General features: G+C 48.3%; 1 protein-coding gene across 3 annotated transcripts in view; it reads left to right on the top strand.

The window, feature by feature from the left end:
• The window catches only part of NKAIN4 (sodium/potassium transporting ATPase interacting 4), a 63,624-nt gene that overhangs the window by 13,377 nt on the left and 28,406 nt on the right, over window positions 1-21,841 (top strand). The gene's annotated exons all lie outside the window — the stretch shown is intronic.

The raw sequence follows: 21,841 nt of genomic DNA, 5'->3' as shown, positions 1-21,841 counted from the left end.
AGACCTTGGAGTAGCCTTCCAGTATCTGAAGGGGACTACAGGAAGGCTGGGGAGGGACTATTGACAAGGTCTTGTAATGACAGGATGAGGAGGAATGGGTTTAAACTGGCAGAGGGGAGATTCAAACTAGATGTTAGGAAAGGGTTCTTTGCAGTGAGGGTGGTGAGACACTGGCACAGGTTGCCCAGGGAGGTTGTGGCTGCTCCCTCCCTGGAGGTGTTTAAGGCCAGGTTGGATGAGGCCTCGAGTGACCTGTTTAAGTGGGAAGTGTCCCTGCCTATGGCAAGGGGGTGGAACTAGCTGAGCTTTGAGGCCCCTTCCAACCTAAATCACTCTATGATTCTGTGCCTCTATTCTGAGAGGAGATGTTCTAGGGAAGGATGGGTCTGCCTTCTGCACAAGCAATGAGGGCACCTTCTTAGGGATACCTGTTCTGCATGTTTCTTTGCAGTCTTCATGACGACACAGACAGGTCCTCAAATGCTCTCAGAAGCCTGAGGAGACCATGGTGGTGGTTGGTTCTGGAAATGGTGCTGCAGAGTTCTGGACATAAACCTGACCTGCTTTTCCCAGAGATGCAGAGCACATCAGGCAGATGCTAGACAGGATGGAAGGCAGTTCATGTTGAGTATATCTCAAGGTGTCTAGATCCAGAGAAACAGGTTAGAATCATAGAACTGTTGAGATTGGAAGAGACCTTTGAGATCATCAAGTCCAAGGCTGGTTCTTCCATCTCCCTGCTGGACACAGACCCACCAAGCAAAGCATGACATTGTACAGGAGGGCTGCAGGAGCCATACCAGTGTGAAGTCAGGACAGTTGCCATGCACAACTCTGGGTTCTTGAGTCCTACAGTCTACACAATGCTCTGCCACCAGACCACAGCCTCAACCTGGATCCTCTGGATATGACCAGTGCCCAAAATGCACGTTCATCCTCTGCTCCTTGTAGCCATGCTTTAAATAACTCTGCAGGGCTGTTGTTCCTCACCTAGCCAGAGACTAAGGCCTACCTAAGCTGTTCTGGAAAGGTTGCTTTTGCTGCTCTGTGTGCTCAGGATCAGTCCTTCTGTCAGTTGAAACCAACATCAGCTGGGAAGTTAGTACTGAGAAGCTACAGAAGTGTTTGGGCTTCCAGGGCTGCCACTGAGACAGCTTAAAAGTGAGTTGTGTGACAGCCTGAAAGAACAGATAGGGTGCTAGCAAAACTCTGCCATGGCTTCAGACAATAAAGGCTGTGTCTCCCTCCTGATGAATAATGGCTCTTTGTTTTATGCTTTAGATGACAGGGCTGTTACACTGCTGAGAACTATTCCAGTGCTAAATATAAGGCTGTGTAATAAAGGCTCTGCAATCTATGAACTGGCACTGAATGGATACTGGAGTCAATCATTTAAAGTGCCATGAATTTCTGAAGCAGCTCAGAGTGGCAGGAGGTGGAGGGGCAGTCAACTCCTTTGAGATCACTTAGCCAGAGGATGCTTTCTGTGTGTGAGATGTAACCCAGGTTTCATGGCTGCCAAGTTTTTCCCTCATGGTAGCTCCCAAGGCTGTGTAGAGTTTCTCAGTCCTAGTTTTGTACATGAATGTACACATAAAGTGTGTTTCAGATGGAGCTCCAGTGGTTGGTGGTGACACACTGTAGAGACCCTTCACTTCATCACTGAAAGACTTCTCAGCCACTGGAACAGGCTGCCCTGAGAGGTGCTTGAATCCCCATCCCTGAAGCTATTGAAAAGATGCAGAGATGTGGTGCTGAGGGATGTAGTTTAGCACCAGCCTTGGTAAAGTTAGAGAATGATTTGACTCAATGATCTTAGAAGTCTTTTCCAACCCAAAAGATTCCATGTTGCTGTGATTATTCTCTTTTGTTAGTGGAAATCCTGGAACCCCCCAGACCTGGCAGACTCACATGCAGCAGTAAACCCCAGAGAATCATAGAATCATAGAATCAACCAGGTTGGAAGAGACCTTCAAGCTCACCCAGCCCAACCTAGCACCCAGCCCTATCCAATCAATTAGACCATGGCACTAAGTGTCTCATCCAGGCTTTTTCTGAACACCTCCAAGGATGGTGCCTCCACCACCTCCCTGGGCAGCCCACTCCTAATCCAAACACTCTCTCTGTGAAGACCTTCCTTCTAACATCCAGCCTATAGCTCTCCTGGCACAACTGCAGCTGCAACCCAGGGCTGAGAGCTCAATGGGATTTTGCTGGTCCTCATCAGACACAGTGATAAGCCTGGAGCCTGCTGTGATAAGGAGGCAAATGCTGCATCCTAGAGCTGCAGCACTGCCACGCTGGTGGAACAGACGATGCGCAGATAGTGTTATCACTGCTCTGGAGTTCACCTCCCAGCCCTGCCAGATTAAACTTCCCTGAAATTACTTAATGTAGCAGCAAGGATTTGCATTTCCATAATGTGGATTAGCACTTATTTTACTAATCCTTGCAGACAGACCTGTGAGAAAGAAAATCAAAAGGACTTGGAGAAAACTAAGCAGAAAGTTTGGAGCAGGGATGAGCCAAAGGTTGGCATTGGAGAGGAAAAGGATTTAAGTTGTGCCAGCAGAGTTTTAAAATGGATAATGGGAAAGATTTCTTTCCTGATAGAGTGGTGAGGCATTGGAATAGGCTGCTCAGGGAGGTGGTGGAGTCCCCATCCCTGGAGGTGTTCAAGAAATGTGTAGATGTGGTGCTTCAGGATATGGTTAGTGGTCATGGTAGTTGGGTTATGGTTGGGCTCAATGATCTTGAAGGGTTTTTCCAGCTGTAATGATTCTATCAGGAATCATCTGACATCTCTGGTGTGACTGGAGCACTGCCTGATGAGGAGAGGCTGAGGGCTCTGGGGCTGTTTAGTCTGGAAAAGAGAAGGCTGAGAGGGGATTTAATAACTGTGTATAACTATCTGAGGGCTGGGGGTTAGGAGAGGTGGGACAGGCTCTGCTCACTGCTGCCTGGGATAGGACAAGGAGCAATGGGTGGAGCTGCAGCACAGAAGGTTCCAGCTCAACACAAGGGGCAACTTCTTGCCTGTAAGGGTCCCAGAGCACTGGCACAGGCTGCCCAGAGAGGTTGTGGAGTCTCCTTCTCTGCAGCCTTTCAAAGCCTGTCTGGATGTGTTCCTGTGTGATCTGAGCTAGACTGTGTGGTCCTGCTCTGGCAGGGAGGTTGGATTCGATGATCTCTTTGGGTCCCTTCCAACCCCTGACATCCTGTGAGCCTGTGATAGCAGCAGGAAAACATGGCCATTTGTGGGTAAAGCTTTGGTGACACAAGCTGGCAGAGGGCAAGTCTTCGTCCTCTTTTGTGGCCAGAGGAGGCACAAGAGCTTGTGATTGCCCCACGTCTGGTCTCTGCCCCACAGCTCAGTGTTCAATCTCTGTGAGGTCACCAAACTCTAAACACAAACAACCTTGTGAAGAGAAGGCTTAGGGGAGACCTTATTACTATGTACCAGTGCATAAACAGTGGCTACCAGGGTGATACCTGGAACAAGTTGCCCAGGTTGAACCTGAAGCAGGTTGCCCAGGGAGGGTGTGGCTGCTCCCTTCCTGGAGGTGTTCGAGGCCAGGTTGGATGAGACCTTGAGCAACCTGTTCTAGTGGGAGGTGTCCCTGCCTACGGTGGGGGGTTGGAACTGGATTAGCTTTGAGGTGCCTTTCAATCTAAACCATTCTATGATTCACTGTCACCCAGAAAGGTTGGATCAGATGATCCTTGGGATCCCTTCCAACCTGCCATTCTGTGATTCTAAGATTCTAAAGAGTCGCTGCAAGTGAACTTTGTTCTCCAGAGCTGCCCAAGCGGCCTCTATTGACCAGCCCCGGTTTTAAAAGAGAAGGAAGAAAGGGGAAAAGAGGGGGAAAAGAGAAATTCAGCTTTGCTGTTGAATAAACCATGAGCCATTGAGGAGCTGCAAGTCAGGGGCAGCGCAGAAGCGAAAGGGGACACAAACGTCATGCGAGGAACTGAAGCGCAGGAGGAGCTTGGCCATTGTGTGACACTCCTGGAAGCTTAATTGGAGAGTTGGTTGGTGGGAGGCCAGGAGATGCATACAATAAACCAAGAGACACTCAACCAGACCAAAAACACAAACAAATTGGGTAGCACAACAGAGGAGATAAATTCTGCTCATAAAACAAACAATGGCTGAGTGACACAGGATAAACAGCGCCACAGAATAACGCCACTGTTTGGCTCAGCCACCCTAATTGGGAGGCTGGGCAGCATCCCATGAAAACTCTGCCTTGCACATTTTCCCTTCATAATGAGGAAGATTTTTTTTCCCCCTCCCCCCTCCTCAAAGCCTCCCCCTCCCTCCCTGCCCCCACCTCAAGTCCCATTTAACAGCAAACTAAAAGACCTGGTTTCATTCCACTTTCCCACAGTAAACTCATCCTGGCAGGGACTGCATTAAGGAGGACAAGTAGAAAATGATAATAAATAGAGGACTTGCTCTTATTTCACCTTGTGACAAATCTATCCAGTGGGTGACTCAGAGGGTGATAAGAGCATGGACTGGGCTACTGCTTTGCTTTTGAGGTTTGGTCATGTGGAAAATAACCCCATTCTAGCCCTCACTCAAAAGGACTTTCCTTCAAAAATAATGCTTTTTAAAAGGCACTGAATCCTTATTTACACTGTTGGAGGGCCAGCAGCTCTCCTGCACCAAAGTGAATGTCACAACTCCCATTTCATCATCTGCTTGGACCAAAGAGCAAAAACAAAAGGGATGCCACAGAAAAAGTGCTGTGGTCAACACCATTAATATAGTGTTCAGCCTCAGCTAGGTTTGGTTTTAGCATGATACTGTACTGGTAAGAAATCCCTGATGAGAATCTTTTGTTTCATTGCACTCCTCTCAAGCACATCAGGAAAACAAAACCGTGCAGGGGGTGTTGAGTGTGGAAAGAACATGGGCTTAGGGACTTCCACCAAGGCTCATCTCATGCTTTGAGCCCAAGAGTCTCCACCTCAAAGTGCTTGCTTCCAGCACTTCACCTGCTTTGTAGCAGAGATGAGCTTCTACCCTTTAATGCTATTCAGAGCACTTTGCACTTCTCAAACTGTTTCACTCATCCATCAAAAAGAGAGGCTGATCTTCATCCTCAAAGGGCAATGAAGCTGGTGAGAGGCCTGGAGCACAGCCCTGTGAGAAGAGGGGGAGTTGAGAGTGTGAAGCTTGGAGAAGAGGAGGCTCAGAGGTGACCTCATTGCTGTCTGCAGCTACCTGAGGGGAGGCTGTAGCCAGGCAGGGTTGGTCCCTTCTGCCAGGCAACCAGCAACAGAACAAGGGGACACAGCCTCAAGCTGTGCCAGGGCAGGTGTAGGCTGGATGTTAGGAGGAAGTTCTTGCTAGAGAGTGATTGGCATTGGAATGGGCTGCCCAGGGAGGTGGTGGAGTTGCCGCCCCTTGAGGTGTTGAAGCAAAGCCTGGATGGGGTCACTTAGTGCCATGGTCCAGTTGACTGGACAGGGCTGGGTGCTAGGTTGGACTGGGTGAGCTTGGAGGTCTCTTCCAACCTGGCTGATTCTAAGTATGTCTAAACTTTTTGCTACCTTCACCCTTTGTTATTGATAAATCTGCTGGAGTGCTTCATAGAATCACTGACCAGTTTTGGTTGGAAAAGGCCTTGAAGATTTAGTCACACTTAACCCAGCACAGTCAAGTCCACAATTAAACCATGTCCATCAGTACCTCATCTACACAGCCTTTAAATTCTTTGTGTCTCTGCTTCCTTGCTTTTACTGACTAGAGAAAAATAGAGCTGGATCTCTGTTTCCCAGCTCGTAATGCCTGTGGGGAGAATAGAATAGAATGGAATAGAATAGAATAGAACAGAATAGAATAGAATAGCATAGCATAGAATCAACCAGGTTGGAAGAGACCTCCAAATTTCAACCTGTCCCCCAGCCCCATACAATCAACTAGACCATGGAGGTTACAACCAAGGAAGGAAGCCAAGAAGTAATCAACTTTCTTTGTGTCTGAAAGCAGTGGGGACCACACTGCTGGGGCAATGCCAAATGTTCTGAGTTGTGGGTGACAGCTCAGAAGTCATCTTGGGGCTGCACAAAATTGGCTTTGTCTCATAAAATGGCTGTAAAAGTGAAATATCACTTGGTTAGAGGGCTCAAGGGAGGCAAGGGGAGCTAGATTTGTTACCTGTAATTGCTAAGGTAATTAGTCAATCATTTAAGTACGGCAGATTTTCTTCCAGTGAAGCAATCAGAAGATGGAAGTCAATGGTGATTGATTCATTTCAAACCACTCTGCAGAAGGGAAGTTGTTTGTGGGGCTTGTGGTTATTGGGAAATTCCTGCAATACCCCCAAAAGCCTCTGCCAGCCCTGTCTGTGAACAAAAATATTTCTCACTTCCCTGTTTGTTCCAATTTAAAACCCTTCCTGTCAAAAGCATTTTACTGGAACCAGAAGCTGGACCACTAAATGGTTTTCATGGCCAAAATACTCTTTTTTCCTCCCAGTGCTTTTTCATTTCATGCTTTGATGACAGGCCTGGAAGTTTGCTGGTACAGTCATTTCAGTATTTCTTCACTGATATTTATTTTTCAGCTGAAGAAAAACAGCTCCATTGTTTTTTCTGGGGAAATTCTTTCTTTCTTTCTTTCTTTCTTTCTTTCTTTCTTTCTTTCTTTCTTTCTTTCTTTCTTTCTTTCTTTCTTTCTTTCTTTCTTTCTTTCTTTCTTTCTTTCTTTCTTTCTTTCTTTCTTTCTTTCTTTCTTTTCCTTCCTTCCTTCCTTCCTTCCTTCCTTCCTTCCTTCCTTCCTTCCTTCCTTCCTTCCTTCCTTCCTTCCTTCCTTCCTTCCTTCCTCCCTCCCTCCTATAAGCACCTTTTTTTCCTCCTTTGTTAATGTTAGGTTGGTTTTCTGGCAAAGAACAAACAACAAAGTGTTTCTACTGATGACTGAAACTCAGCATGGACCATGCAAGGTCCTACACCTGTCTTGGAACAATTATTGGTACCAGCAGAGACTGAGGGATGGTGAGACTGAAAGCAGTCCTGCAGGAAAGGATTGGAGGTGCTGGTGGCTGATAAGGTAGACATGAGCCAACAGAGCAAGCTTGCAGCCCAGAAGGCTAATGGCAGCCTGGGCTGCACCAAAATAAATGTGGCCAGAGATGGAGAGAGGAGATCCTTCTCCTCTGCTCTGCTGAGACCTCATCTGGAGTACTGTGTCCAGCTCTTGAGTCCTGTGCACAGGAAGGACATGGACCTGATGGAGTGGGTCCAGAGAAGTGCCACAAAAATGATCAGAGGGCTGGGGCACCTCTGCTACAAAGATAGGCTGAGGGAGTTGTGCCAGCCTGGGAAAGAGAAGGATTCAGAGAGAACTAATAGCAGCATTTCAGTATCTGTAGTGCAGCTACAAGGAAGCTGGGGAGGGACTTTTTAGAAGGGCCTGTGGGGATAGGACGAGGGCCAAAGGCTCTAAACCAGAGGGTTAGATTTAGGTTGGACATCAGGAGGAACTTCTTTACAATGAAAGTGGTGAAATACTGAAACAGGTTGCCCAGAGAGGTGTTGCAAACCCAGCTCCTAGAGACCTGCAAGGGCAGACTTGATGGGACCCTAGTTGAAATGTCCCTGCCCACTGCAGGGGCACTGGACAAGATGACCTTTGAGGGTCCCTTCCAACCCAATGCATTTTATCATCCTATACTGACTGTATCATTTATGAGATGCAACCAAATCACTTGGTCCAGTTGCAGCCCAACTTCCAGTTTGCCTGAAAACTTCCTGCACTTTGCCATGGTGTGCAGAGGGCAAAGTCTCCAGCCTGGATATTGGTATCTGCACTTAGCTTCATCTCATCTGCTCTGTCCTGACTTCCCAGGTATTTTTCAGCCTGAAGCTATGACCTCTGGCCACAGAGGATAAGGAGGGATTAAGAGCTGGGATGGGCAGCACCGGGGGGTCTGGCAGATGGACTGAGTGGGAATTTCTTGCTGGGTATTTCTGAGATTTGGTGAAGCATCAACAGGGCTGAGTTTAGGGGAGTGCAGGCACGGGAGCAGGGTGTGCTTACCTCTCTGCTTTGAGAAGGTGACAGTGATGTACAGGTGAGGGATATGGGCTGGTGATCATCATGGGAAAGTTCCCAGCCTAAAATGCCACCTCTTTTTACTTCTATGGGCAGGTGAGCATCTAATAAAACCACTGTTGCTATAATGATGTGGTTTCTGCTGATGCAGGATGCTTCGTCTGAAAAATGAAAGGTTTTTTTTTCCCATCAGAACCCAAATCTCCAGCTATCCTCTGTGGAAACTGAGGGTGCTATTCCTAGTTCCTCTATCTAGGTGAGCAGACAGACAGTTAACAGCTGTGCTGGAGGGCTTTGGTGGAAGGAACAGGAGGAGAATCACACGCAGGAGGCTGGGTTTGGGATAACACCAGTGTGTGCTGCCATATGCGGGAGCCAGGCTGGGTGTCAGTGCATCAATACCCAGATGCATGTTCCCATGAGATCTCCTCTCCTGCTCCATCAGACCCAGACTTTACAGAGCCCTCCAGCTGGACATAGGCTGAGCTTCAAGTCAGCAGATGCTCCAGCTCTTCTCTGAATGAGGGCTTCTGTCTTCCTGAAGGAGCTGCTGCTCATGGCATTACAGAGGGGCCAAAAGCACCCTGTGTAGCTGCTGGCATTTGGCAAGGGAAAGCTGTAAAACCCTGGGAAGTGCATCCCATTGGTTTCACATCTTGTCTCTCCCTGACCCCCTCCCTAACTTCACAGATAGGTATTAGGAAACAGAAGTGCTAAGAGCAGTCCTCTGTGTCCCAGTGGGGGAGACAAAGTCTTCATCACCACTTTAAACCAGTTTCCAATCAAAAAGGGTCCCTTTGTACAGCAATTACCAGTGGGACTTTTGAGGTGGCCTTGTTCTCCGCCTGCTGCAGGGGGATTGCAAATGGGCTTTTCTTCTAGGAGCAAAGCTGCAGCGAGCCCATGGCAGATCCCAATTTCCTAGCTTATTAATAAGGACAATATCATTTTCTCTCTGCCTTATTTCTCACCCACCCCTGCGCTTCCCTTGCGAACGGATTCTCTCCCCTCGCTGCAGACTCCAGTGACACCAGCCTGATTTGTAAGGGAAAGAGGCAGCCCAGTGAAAGGCGACCTGCAAGAGCACCGCAGGGCTCTCATTATCATTTTCATTAAACTCCTCCTGTTTACGAAGATCCAAGCAATCTGGCCTTGCAGCAGCAGCGAGGGGAAATTAAAGCAACACTACCACTTAGCTACCGTGTCAGGGAGCAGGGACCCAGCTGTCGAGCAGAAGCTGGAGCAAGGTTCCTGCAGACAAAGTTTGGAAGAGTTATTTCAGCTCTGGCACCCTTCCTCTCTGGAGTTTTTAGCCTGCTTGCTGAGCTGGCATGGTTTTTCCTTCAGAGGGTCTGGCTGGTGCCAGTGTTTTACGCGTGATCTAGCTGTGACCTAATTAAGGGGATCAGCTGCTAGAGCTCCCAGTGTGGTGTAGGGGAGAGGCTGCTGGGCTGACCAGAGTAGGGCAGAGGGGGTGGGAGACTTTAGTGCTCTCTACAACTACCCAAAAGGAGGTTGTAGCCAGACAGGGGTTGGTCTCTTCTCTCAGGCAACCAGGGACAGAACAAGAGGACACAGCCTCAAGCTGTGCCAGGGCAGGTTCAGGCTGGATGTTAGGAAGAAGTTCTTCGCAGCAGGAGTGATTGGCATTGGAATGAGCTGCCCAGGGAGGTGGCAGAGTCCCCATCCCTGGAGGTGTTTAAGAGGAGGCTGGATGAGGCACTTAGTGCCATGGGTTAGTTCATTAGAAGGGTTAGATGATAGGTTGGACTCAACAATCTCAAAGGTCTTTTCCAACTTGGTTAATTCTGTGATTCTGTGAAGGTGTGGAGCAGAGGGAGATGGACTGGCAAGCAAAGGAGAGAGCTTTATCTAGCTGGAGGGGTTCCACAAAAGACCAGCAACACAGAGACCATTTGGCTACAGGAGGAAATGGGTTTAAATTGAGCTAGGGGAGGGTTAGACTGGACATAAGGAAAACTTCTTTCCTGAGAGTGGTGAGGGGCTGGAACAGGCTGCTCAGGGAGCTGGTGGAGTCACCATCTCTAGAGGTGTCCAAGAAATGTGTAACTGTGGTGCTTCAGGGTGTAGTTTAGTGGTCATGGTAGCTGGGTTGTGCTTGGACTCGATGATCTTAGGGGTCTTTTCAAGCCTTAGTGAGTTTGTGATTCCACACTTACTAGAAAGCATCCTGCTGAGTTCTGGAGTGCTCTGACACACAGACCTATGGAGAAAGTGAGTTTCTGCTGGCCACTCTATATGGACTCCAAGAAAATCTCATTCTCCTCTTCCCTTGAATGAGCAAACCAGCTTCAGATGGCTTTCTGCAGTTGTTTTGCCTTCAGAGAGGCATTTTTGTGACTCAGGTTACAGCTGGCCCTTCCTGCAGGTACCAGCTGTGAGTTAGACTTTCAGGGGACACTTGTTCATAAAGTTAGAGGCAGGGCATGTTCTGGGTGTCCTTCAGACATAGCAAATCTCTCACAATCTGTGTCTGGACAAGACAGAAGAAAATCTGAGCTTTGCTTTTTGAGCCTCTTCCTCCTTTGGGAAACTACCACCAATATATTTAAGGTCATAACTCAATTTTGGGGTAACCAGAGGAATAAGTGCCTAGGAAATAGCAGATAGCCATAGTTTTGTCTGAACCAGATGAATCCAACTGGTGTCTCGTGGGCTTCACGCATCCTGTGAGTTTTGGTCCAACCCCTGAATGATTTTTGGCATTTCCCCTTCACTTGAGAGCTGAACTGGATCTCTGAGTTGTTTACAAACTGCTGCTCTGACATCCAGTAGACTCCAGAGAGCTGCGTCTAGACAAGCTGGGCAGTCCTGGCCTAAAGAGTCCTTCAGAACGACCTTATGCCTTCTGTGCAAGTTCTGTCAGTGTCTTTGCTCTCTCCCTCCAGCAGAAAGGACCTTAAAGATCTTCTAGTTCCACCTCCTACCCCTGTCATGGGCAGGGACACCTCCTACTAGTCCAGCTTACTCACGGGCCCATCCAGCCTGGATTTGAACATTTCCAGGCTTGAATCCTTTACAACCTCTCTGGGCAACCTATTTCAGTGCCACAGCACCCTCATGGGGAAGAATTTCTTCCTCATGTCCAATTTAAACTGGGCTTCTTCCAGTTTGAAACCGTTACCCCCTGTCCTGCCACTCCATGCCTTTGCATAAAGTCCATCTCCAGCCCTCCTTCAGCCTCTTCATGTACTGGAAAGGTGCTCTAAGGTCTCCCTGGAGCCTTCTCAGACTGAACAGCCCAAACTCTCTCAGCTTGTCCCCATAGGAGAGATGCTCCAACCATCTCTGTGGCCCTTCTCTGGACCCAACACAAGAGGAAAAGCCAGGACTGCCACAAGAGTGAAGCCTGAGCCTAGGATAAGGCTGTGCCTTAGCATCTGACTGACAAAAATATCAGGCACTCATTGCAGAACCTCATTATTTTTAATGCCTGTTACAAATGCAATCACATCCTTGTCACTCCAGTTCCTCCCCCCAATCTCTGTGACCAAGCTGGAGAGTCAAAGCTGAGCTGTGAAACTGAGGGAGGAGAAAAAAAGCTGGAGGGGGTGTGGGGAATATTGTGGGCACAAGAGATTAATTTAATTATGTTTGGGAAACTTTGGTTTGAGTGTTGATGTAGGTTCCAAATAAAGCAAGTTTGTCATTCTTGTCAGAGTGCTTCTTTTGCCTGCACCACAAAGGCACCTGCTTATTAATTTTGCCTGATTGCTAATCTGGGCAATCAGCAATCACAGCAGCATGGGGGACTTAGATGCTATCAGGAGAGACAAGCAGGAGGGAAGGGAACAGCAGCTTGTGTTGGGTGTCAGATGCTGCTGCAGACACCTCGCTGAGTTCTGAGCCCTGAGGTGAGATGTGTTCCAGGCAGCCCAAAGCTAAGTGGGGTCTGCAGAGCACAAGCCTCACCAGGCATGTTACTGACTCTGATCTGGGAGAAGTTTAGGCAATATAGGGCAATAATTTTACTGAACTATTCCTCTTAGGAGGCAGAGTCCTTTTCCTGGGAGCTGTATTCTGAGCACTCTCCAGAGGGTCAGTTCAGGGCAACCTCTTCTCTCTCTGCAGCATCATGTGAAAGAACCTCCTACTGATCTGTGCTGCTGAGCAGCCTGATTAGAGAGCTGTGGAGCAGAAGAGGGCTGCCATGCTTGAACTCCACCTTGGAGTGAGCTATTTGGTAGGGACCATAGGCCAGGGAAGTCTTGCTAGTAAAAGTACTGCCAGCTACTGCCTTACCCCCAGCACCTCTCTCCTTCCACATCCTCTGGCTGTTTTGCCCATTGCTTGGCCCAGCCCATCACTTGGGAGTGGTTTAAGAGGCTTGTGGACACAAAATTCAGCTGAGCAAGGCTGGTAGCTATATGTGGTGTGCTAGGAAACCTCAGACCTTCTGAAGCTGGAGCCTCAACTCCAAACACACAAAACCAGGCTTCAGCATCACGTCAGTGCCAGTCTCATCCCTTATGTTCAGCAGGGGTTGTGCCTTTCCTGGAATGCTAAGCAGCATTTGGGTGTGTGGAACTGAATAATGACTTCTCTCTGCAGCTGGGATGTTTCTGAAAGGCAGCAGCAGCAGAGAGCACAGAGATCAAGGGCAAAGCAGCAGCAGTCCTGGGAGCACTGTTTCCAACATACAAAATGAAACTGTGAAGGGAGGATCCAGAGCCCATGTCCAGATCACAGAGAGTCATAGAATCACTGAATTGTTTTGGTTGGAGAAGACCTGTAGATTACTGAATCCAAGCATCAACCTAACACCACCACATCCAGTAAACCACATCCCAAAGTGTCACATCTACACTGCTTCTGAAGACCAAATACAGGAAGGAAAGGAGTCAGTACTGGACTGTTTAACAGCAGAATGCTCTGGGCTTCAGCAGAGAGGTTTTGCTGAACCACACCAAGGGGTTAATTGTGCCCAGGCTCTGTACTCAGCTGTGGCACGGTGGTGTGAAGCTGTATTTGCTGCAGTGTAACACCCCAGGAGCAGCCAGTACCTGCTGCTGAGCAGTGACCTGGTCTGAGGCTCACCACCAGCAACTGAAACTTCTCCAGCTGCCCTGGGGAAGTCTTTGGCAGGTCACTGCCAGGACAGTGCAGTGACCAGAGGCTGCTTCTGAAACAGACAAGATTTGAAGGTTTAAGGTCTGCTGTTGGAAGCCTCTCTAATGTCTGTGTGACTGGAAAGGGTTCCAGCAGCTTCTGGGGAGAAAGCAGACCAAAATGAGCAGAGAAGAGGACTTTCTGCATTCAGTGGCCAGAGAGACCAAAGATGCCTGAGAGACAAAGTGACAAAGAGAGACCTCCTGAGCAATTAGTCTCTTGACCTCTGAGGTTCAGGGAAGGATGCTGGGAAAGCAGCTGTGGATCACAAGGCCCCAAGGAAGGTTTCCTTGACAACACTTACTGAAGAAAAATGAGGTTTGGTGAGTGCAGGGGGGTATTAGCACGTGAGATGCTGACTGTAGATGAGACAGGGACGTGGCACCTAGCAGAAGGAGCCCTCACTCGTGTGAAGTAGTGGCTCACTGAACTGCTTTTTTCAGATGAACTTAATTAAATAGCTATTACAACCATTAATATTTATTTAGAAGTGCAGCCACTGTGGGAGAAGCAGCCTTAGTGTTTGATAATTACCCACAAAATCTTCTCCATTTTGGATGAGCACTGGCACAGGAGGGAGTGTTCTGCTGACTGCTGATAGTCTCACCACACTGCAGCTTGGGGTTTGCATTCTTTAGGTCTAGCATCAATGCAACATTTACAAATGCAAAGCAACTGCATAGAAAGGCTACCTAGAATAATATAATATATTATCATCACAGGCTGCAGAGGTGTGCCCAGGTCAACCTCATGACATTCAGCAAGGCCAAGTGTAAGGTCCTGCACATGGGTGGGTGCAATCCCAAGCACAAATCAAGGCTGGGTGGGGAATGGCTGAGAGCAGTCCTGAGGAAAAGCACCTGGGGGTCTGGGGTGATGAAAAGCTCACATGAACCTGCAGTGTGAGTGCAGCCCAGGCAGCAACTGGGCTGCAGCAAGAGCAGTGTGGGCAGCAGGGCAAGGGAGGAGATTCTGCACCTTTGCTCTGCTCTCCTCAGACCCCATCTGGAGTCCTGTGTGCAGTTCTGGAGCCCCCAACACAAGAAGGACATGGAACTGTTGGAGCCAGTCCAGAGTAGGACACCAAGATGCTCAGAGGGCTGCAGCAGCTCTGCTATGAGGACAGGCTATGAGAGTTTGGGGCTCTGCAGCCTGGAGAAGAGAAGGCTTTGAGGAGACCTTGGAGTGGCCTTCCAGTATCTGAAGGGGGCTACAGGAAGGCTGGGGAGGGACTATTGACAAGATCTTGTAATGACAGGATGAGGAGGAGGAATGGGTTTGAACTGGCAGAGGGGAGATTCAAACTAGATGTTAGGAAAGGGTTCTTTGCAGTGAGGGTGGTGAAACACTGGCACAGGTTGCCCAGGGAGGTTGTGGCTGCTCCCTCCCTGGAGGTGTTCAAGGCCAGGTTGGATGAGGCCTCGAGTGACATGTTCTAGTGGGAGGTGTCCCTGCCTGTGGCAGAGGATTGGAACTGGCTGAGCTTTGAGGCCCCTTCCAACCTAAACCTTTCTATGATTCTATGATGGTAACAAAAACAGAGCAGAAAGTTGTTTACCATTGCCCCATTTGTATGGAAGAACTAAAATTGAAGCTATTTCTGTTCAAAACCCAACCAGATATATTTTCAGAGGATATGTTTGAGGCTTTCTAGTTTCTTGCTTCTGCTTCAACAGCTGCACTTTGATTTTCATCCTTCTATGGTGTCTCATAGGGGTAGCAGCACTGTGACTTCGTCTTGAACTCAAGCCATCAACTCCCTCATGGCCAAAATACCTTAGGAAAGCAATGCAGTGTTTTTTTCCCACAAGAGAAGACCCATGACCTGAAAATCTTGGCTGCTCTGATGGTGTTTGCACATCAGACAAGCAAAAAGCATCTTCTTCTAAATCAAAGCCAGCTGGCAGGAAATCAAACATTGAATCAACGTGTTGGGTATCAGCCTGGCAGGCCTGAGCATCTCAGGAGTGTGGTGGTGACCAAGAGCTGCAGCTGAGGCTCCTTCTCAGCTCAGGCTGGACAGAAGTAAATATAGGAGTTAGGTTGCAGATGTTGTCTGGGTTGAAGCTGTAGATATGCCCAGAGGGGTCCTAGGTGGCTGTGGACATTGCTGAAGAAGGGCAGTGCAGAAATTAGAGCAGTCTGTGAGCTGTGTCCTTATAGTGGTGAAAGGCAAGGAGGAGCAAAGAGGTTTTTAGCAGATTTTTTATATGCCAAGTTGAAAAGTGTCATCTTTTTTTGCAGGATTCTCTCTCTTCCATCTGCTCCACAGCAGTGGGATCAGCCTTCCCCATTTGCTTCATTTGTTGCATGCTTGGAAAGTTATCTCATAGAATCATTTTGGCTGTGAAAGACTTCCAAGTTCATCAGGTCCAAGCCCCAGCCCAACACCACCATGGCCACTAAACCATAGAATCATAGAATCAACCAGGCTGGAAGAGACCTACAAGATCATCCAGCCCAACCTATCATGTCCAAAGTGCCATGTTTACACATTTTTTGAACACCTCCAGGGGTGGTGACTCCTCCACCTCCCTGGGCAGCCTGTTCCAATCCTTGACCACTCTTTCTAACATTTAATTTCAAAGAGAGATCTCTTACTAAAGCTGAGCTTGGAAAGTTTCAAAGCAGGTTGTGCTGCAGGCACAGACAGATGTGGACATGTGTGTGCAGGCAGGACACCCTCTTTGTGTGCACAAACCTGATCTGGGCTTGCTGATCATCTCTCCTGCATCTGCACAGGTCATGTCAACCTCTCAGAAATGACATTTGTTATTTGGAGTCCCCAGCTGATTTCAGAAATGCAGTGAAAGACACAAACCCAGGCCAAACAGGATTAAAGGCTTTAAAAGCTTAATAAACTAAGAACAAACCTAGGTGATAAGGTGGCCTTGTTATCTCCTAGCATGGCTATAGAGGACAGGGCCTTGAAGAATTACAAGCAACTGGCTTGGCCATCAGCATCCCTTCCTCCTCCAAGCTAAAGAGACCTTCCTGGGGGCTCTTAAGCTTGGAGAAGAGGAGACTGAGAGGTGATCTCATCAATGTTTTTAATATGTAAAGGTGAGTGGCAGGAGGCTGGAGCCAGGCTCTGCTGGGTGATGCCCAGTGCCAGCCAAGGGGCAATGGGTGGAAGCTGAGGCATAGGAAGGTGCATTTAAACATGAGGAAGATTTTTTTTTCCCTGTGAGGGTGACAGAACACTGGAACAGGCTGCCCAGGGGGGTTGTGGAGTCTCCTAACATTCTGTGAGTCTGTGATTCCTTAGCTGTATGGAGACACCAGGGAAGCAGGTTAAGTTCTCCAGTGTGATGGGAGCAACAGAAGACAAAGATGAGGTTTAGACAAGATGTGAGGGGCCAGAATTTAAGCAAGCACCCCCCAGTCCATGTTGAATCAGCTCAGAGTGTGCTGCTGGCATCACTATGGTCTAGCCTTGAGCTCTGTGGTAAAGGGTTGGACTTGATGATCTGTGAGGCCTCTTCCAACCTTGGTGATACTGTGATACTGTGATACTATCTGCCAGTGACACTGCCAGAGGCATCAGAAGCACAACTGGAATGGTTTGAACCTCACAGCAAGAAAATGTTCAACATTTCCAGATGTTTCTAAGACTGTTTTTGTACTCTGCAGTGTGCCCCATCAGGCAGCACTACCCTCCAGCTCAGGTACAGCTTCTCTCTTTGGTGAAGTTATTTTGTGGTGTAAAGACCTTGAGCAGGCTTACAAAGGCCTCCTTTGCTCACAGTGAGCTGTGTGATGGGGCTGTGTAAACTGCAGAAGTCTCCTCTGCCTTTCTTATCTTTCCTGGCTATACAAATGAATGATGGTCCAACAGAGAGCTCTGGCTTGGTCTGTTTGCCTGGCTAGCTATTGCTCCACGTGGTTATTTGCTCTTCCAGTTTCACTCAGATCAGCAGAAACATGGTTTACTTCAGCAGAGTCTGCCCCAACTCTCCCTGCTTTAGTACTGCAATAAATCATTTAATTTAAAGAATGAAAGGTAAAAATGTTCTATGGGCTAGAGAAGCAAAAGGAGCAGAAGGAACCCTGGTTTTAATAAGAGGAGCCATAAAGCAGGAAAATTTGTTCTCCCTGATGGAAAGGTCCTGTCAGCTTTGAATGGGCTGAAACCTGTGGCACAATCTGTGAGATTTCTCTTTACAGCCAGTGTCTGTAGAATATAATAGGCTCTCTCAACGGGCTTCTGTGAATCATCATAAAGGATGCTGCAGCAAGGATATTACTCTGCAGAAGCTGGCAGCAGCAGAGAAAGATGGCATCTCCCCTGCTCAGTGAGAGGGATCCAAGAGAGGTTCAGTATGAGGGTGTAGATAGAGAGTCATAGAATTGCTTTGGTTGGAAAACATTGTTGAGTCCAACCATCAACCCAACACCCCCATGGCCAGTAAACCATTCCCAAAGTAGTGTCCCACATCATTCTTGAACACCTTCAGGGACAGTGACTCCACTATTCCCTGGGCAGCCTGTTCCAATGACTGTCCACTCTTGCAGCAAAGAAATCGTTCCTAATATCCAACCTGAACCTCCTGACACAATTTCAGGCCATTTCCTCTCATTCCCTAGGGAGAAGAGACCCACTCACACCCATCTCACTACAAACAACCTCCTTTTAGGGAGTTGTAGAGAACAATGAGGTCTCTCAGTACCCAGAGGCAAACCTTGACCTTGCCAGACTGAAGGAACGAGGACTGAAGGATTCTACCACCTTCTTCACATCCCAACTCCAAATCCATGCCAGCTTAGCACAAACATCAGCCCTGTTTACCTGCAAGCCTCAGCAGCATTTAATGGGTGACCTTTGCAGCTTAGTGAGTGAAAATGGCTGCTTGTCTATTTGTTTGTAGCAATTCTTTCCTTAATTATGCTGGGCTCCTGAGGGATCAGGGACAAGCCCAGGGTAACTTCAGACTGCATTTCTGGTGGCTGGATGGTACCAAAGACTCACTGCCTGCCTGTCAGTAGCATAGTGGTAGAGTTGCAGCAGCTGCATCTGAGCATGTCACAATTCCACAGGGAATTGGTTTTGCTTTAATACACGAGGGAGCAGCTTGCCTGAGCTCACATCACATAAAGCCAAGCCAGCCAGCTCCTGTTCCCCTCAGCTGAACCAGCAGGCAGGCAAAGCCCATTGCCACACCAGCTGAGTCGCGCCTGCGGCTCCCAGGGACACAATAAATGCAGACAATGTGGCAAAGGGACATAAATCAGGACAGAAACAACCTGAAAACAAGGGCAGTCGCAGTAAGGAAGAGGGAAGTATGACACAGAATCACATAATTATAGAATCACTTTGGTTGGACAAGACCTCTAAGATCATTGAGTCCAACCATTCTCTACAGCTCTGCCAAGGTTGCTGCTAAACCATGTCCAGCAGCACCACAGCTCTGCCTCTTTGAAACACCTCCATGGATGGGGATTCAAACACCTCCCTGGGGAGCCTGTTCCAGTCTTTGACTAACCTTTTAGTGTAGAAATTTCTTCTACTACCCAACCTAAACCTCTCCTGGTGCAACTTGAAGCTATTCTCATTCCTCTCACTTGTTACTAGGGAGAAGAGACCAACACCCAACTCACCACAACCTCCTTTCAGTACAGAGCCAGAAAGTTTCCCCCATCATGAAGCTAACTTGTGGGATAATGAGGAAAAATCCAGTGTGGACAGGTACTGGAGACTTCTCTAGGAGCTGTGCCCTAGGAATGAAGTCAATGTAGACTGGCAGGTGTTCAAGAAAAGACTGGATGAGCCACTTAGTGCCATGGTCTAGTTGACTGGATAGGGCTGGGTGCTAGGTTGGACTGGATGAGCTTGGAGGTCTCTTCCAACCTGGCTGATTCTATGATTCCAGGATGGCTGGGCATCCCTTACTTCACAGACTAATGTCTTCCTTGGCTCAGACAAGCCAGGAAACATCACAAAACTCTGGAAGTTTTCCCTTTTTCATACAGCCCTTAAGGGAAATGTTCATTTGTGACAAGAAAACAATTCTCCAGACAGGGATTCCCTGATTGTAGAGGAGGAAAATTCATGGCAAAGGGCATGGGTGGCAAGGATTTGTCTTTGTCCCTATTTTCAAGGCCTGAAGGCAAGAGGCAAAGCTGAGCAGGGTGTTATCTCCAGAAAACATCCCCACGTTTTGTCCCCTCAGCTAATTGATGGCTTTTGTGACACATCCTCCCTCACAAAGCCAATTAAATGCTTGATTGGATGAAGTGGTCACAGTCAAGTGACCATTTGCCAGCCAGTCAGGGCTCCAAATTTCCACATATCGTTAAGGTGTGGGTGCTAATCCCCTCCTCAGAGATTAAGCCTTTAACCTATTCCTGCTGTTTCTGATGAGATACAGAAATCTCTGTGCTTGGAGGAAGAGCAAAGAGGGCACTGAAACGAGCAGCACTTGCCCTGCTCCAGCCCCAGCACATCCCATGGCATCTTCCAGGTGGCTCAGATGGATCAGAACAGGGCAGTGTGTGCTGCTTCAAAGAGAAGACTAATTATATTGCAGAAGAGACAGATTTGGAGGCTCTTTCTGCCCCCCTTTGCCAGTGAAGAGAGATGTCAGAGAGGGAAAGCTGCTCCCCAGCTCCCTGATTGATCTCCCTTAGCCAGGGCTGCTGGAGATTTCTTTGAAGTACAGATTTCTGTTGAACTTCCAGAGCAGTGTTGAGAGTTGCAATGCCTTCCCAGCCCGAGAGAGGTGAGGAGGTGATTTCCCCACCGATGCAGGAAGAAGGAGGAATAAAGGTCATTTAACAGATGTGGCTTCCTTTGTCGGGTGGCTGGACTGGGACCTGTAGCCATTTACATCCTTAAATGCTTAAAGCCATTAGGGTTAGCAGTGGTAAATGGAGCTGGTTTGTTCATAGAATCATGGAATCATTAAGATTGGAAGAGACTCCTAAGATCATCAAGTCCAACCTTTAACCTCACGAAACCATGGCAAATAAACCATGTCTCCAGGTGCCATGTCCACACATTTCTTGAACACCTCCAGGGATAGTGACTCCATCTCTTCCCTGGGCAGCCTGTTCCAATCCCTAACCACTCTTGCAAGAAATAATTTTTTCCTAATATCCAACCTAAACCTCCCCTAACCAGTAGGACAAGGGAGGTTACTATTCCCCTCTACTCAGCACTGGTCAGGCCACACTTTGAGTGCTGTGTCCAGTTTTGGGCTCCTCAATTCAAGAGAGATGTTGAGATACTGGAACATATCCCGAGAAGGGCAGCAAGGCTGGGAAGGGGCCTGGAGCAGAGCCCTGTGAGGAGAGGCTGAGGGAGCTGAGGGTGTGCAGCCTGCAGCAGAGGAGGCTCAGGGCAGACCTCATTGCTCTCTACAACTACCGGAAGGGGGAGGCTGTAGCCATGTGGGGTTGGGCTCTTCTCCCAGGCAAGTAGCAAGAAAACAAGGGGACACAGTCTCAAGTTGTGTCAGGGGAGGTCTAGGCTGGATGTTAGGAGGAAGTTGTTGGCAGAGAGAGTGATTGGCATTGGAATGTGCTGTCCAGGGAGGTGGTGGAGTGGCCATGCCTGGAGTTGTTGAAGTCAAGCCTGGATGGGGCACTTAGTGCCATGGTGTGGTTGATAGGGCAGGGCTGGGTGCTAGGTTGGACTGGATGAGCTTGGAGCTCTCTTCCAACCTGCTTGATTCCATGATTCTATTATTTCCTCTTGTCATATCATCAGTTACTTGGTAGACAAGACCAATCCCCACCTCACTCCAACCCCCTTTCAGGGAGTTGTAGAGAGTGAGAAGGTCTCTTCTCAGATGAAAATAAATATGGAATGGCAAAATGTAATCCCAAACACACCTTGAAACCTCACCGTGAGAGGGAAATCTGTTGTATCTTAGCACCAGCATGGCCACTGGTCAGCGTGGGAAGGTTGGTTGCACTGTGTTAGTGAAGATAAGCAGAGAAAAGATCTCTCTGTGTAAGGCTGGGCACCAGGGGGAAACCTACAGGAACCATTCTGTCTCCTCCACTCCCCCTTTTTCCCATAGACATGCTATCTGTAGGCTGTGAGGATGTAAGGTTTAGCACACAGCTGCATGTTTAGGTTGGACACAAGGGAAAATTTCTTCCTCCAAAGGGTTCTCAAGGCCTGGCACAGACTGGCAGTGGCATAGTCTCCATCCCTGGAGATGATTTCAAATCTGTGGAGATGGGGTGCTGAAGTTTAGCACTGGGCTTGGTAGAGTTAATGGTTGGACTTGATGATCTTAAAAGTCTTTTCCAACCAAAAGGATTCCATGAGTCTATGTTTGCTGCATGCATAACGCAGCCATTCTGACCCAGGTGGCAGTTGGTACCCAAGACACAGATGATGGCTACAGACAAAAAGCACATCTTTATGCAAATATGACCTGGCAGCCAAGCCCAGCACTTCACCAGACATGGGAGCTTTATTTCTAGAGGATAGTACTAGCCTTGGGTCATGTTATTAGTGCTGGAGAGGAGCTCAGCCTGCCTGGAAAAACCATGTCCTTGCAAAATTTCTTTGCTGGGTGGCAGCATTTGTGGTGGGGTGAAGGTGGAGGCAAGAGTTTCCTTCTCACTTTGATGGATGTGTGCTGGAGAGCAGAAACATGAGAGGTATCAGGAATGATGGAGTGAAGG

Source organism: Pogoniulus pusillus, chromosome 29 (genome assembly GCF_015220805.1).
Source record: "Pogoniulus pusillus isolate bPogPus1 chromosome 29, bPogPus1.pri, whole genome shotgun sequence".
Classification (NCBI taxonomy): domain Eukaryota; kingdom Metazoa; phylum Chordata; class Aves; order Piciformes; family Lybiidae; genus Pogoniulus; species Pogoniulus pusillus.
The sequence above is the reverse complement of the archived record's forward strand: the minus strand, read 5'-3'. Positions and strand labels throughout refer to the sequence as shown.